We start from the raw sequence: 560 nt of genomic DNA, 5'->3' as shown, positions 1-560 counted from the left end.
CCTCCTCTGTAAACACTACTAGTTCATTGGCTTACACAAAGGATTTCTTAGCTTCCAGTGGAAGGATTGGCTAATAACAGCTGTCACTCAACTCCTTGTACTTCCTGCTATCAAACTGTTTGCAAAGAAACAATGTGGCAGCTTCAGGGCAGACGGGAGAAGCGATCAAAGTCCAAAAATGATAGACTGTTCAGCTTTGTTTACGAGGAAACTCGGCCAGAATTTACAAGATTGTGAGGGGACCAGCTCGTTTTGGATTAAAAGGAATGGATGTACTTATTCTTTAAACTGTTGGCGATGTAGGAAAAAAAAGTATATGACGATCTTTCACCGCTGTGGATAAAGACACGAGGACAAAGGTAGGGATGCAGCTCGACTTTAGACAGAAACGGTGCAGAATCTTTCTGTTTCTTTACTTCATAGCGTGATTATAACCGCTGTAAGTCACCTTATGCTTTGTGTGTGGGCTTAATGGAATCACAAGATTTTAAGCTTTCTAATGATTTACTGCATAAGCGGGTTTGTGACGATTTAATGCTTGCAATTCATGAATGAAGAAA

At 40.5% G+C, this 560-nt stretch overlaps 1 protein-coding gene across 2 annotated transcripts in view; it reads right to left on the bottom strand.

Moving 5' to 3' along the window:
* dnah5 (dynein, axonemal, heavy chain 5) overlaps window positions 1-560 on the bottom strand; it is a 120,223-nt gene that overhangs the window by 73,825 nt on the left and 45,838 nt on the right. The window lies entirely within an intron of this gene.

The sequence above is a fragment of the Etheostoma spectabile genome, chromosome 6 (assembly GCF_008692095.1).
Source record: "Etheostoma spectabile isolate EspeVRDwgs_2016 chromosome 6, UIUC_Espe_1.0, whole genome shotgun sequence".
In the NCBI taxonomy this organism is placed as follows: Eukaryota; Metazoa; Chordata; class Actinopteri; order Perciformes; family Percidae; genus Etheostoma; species Etheostoma spectabile.
This window is presented reverse-complemented; position numbering and strand designations above follow the sequence as displayed.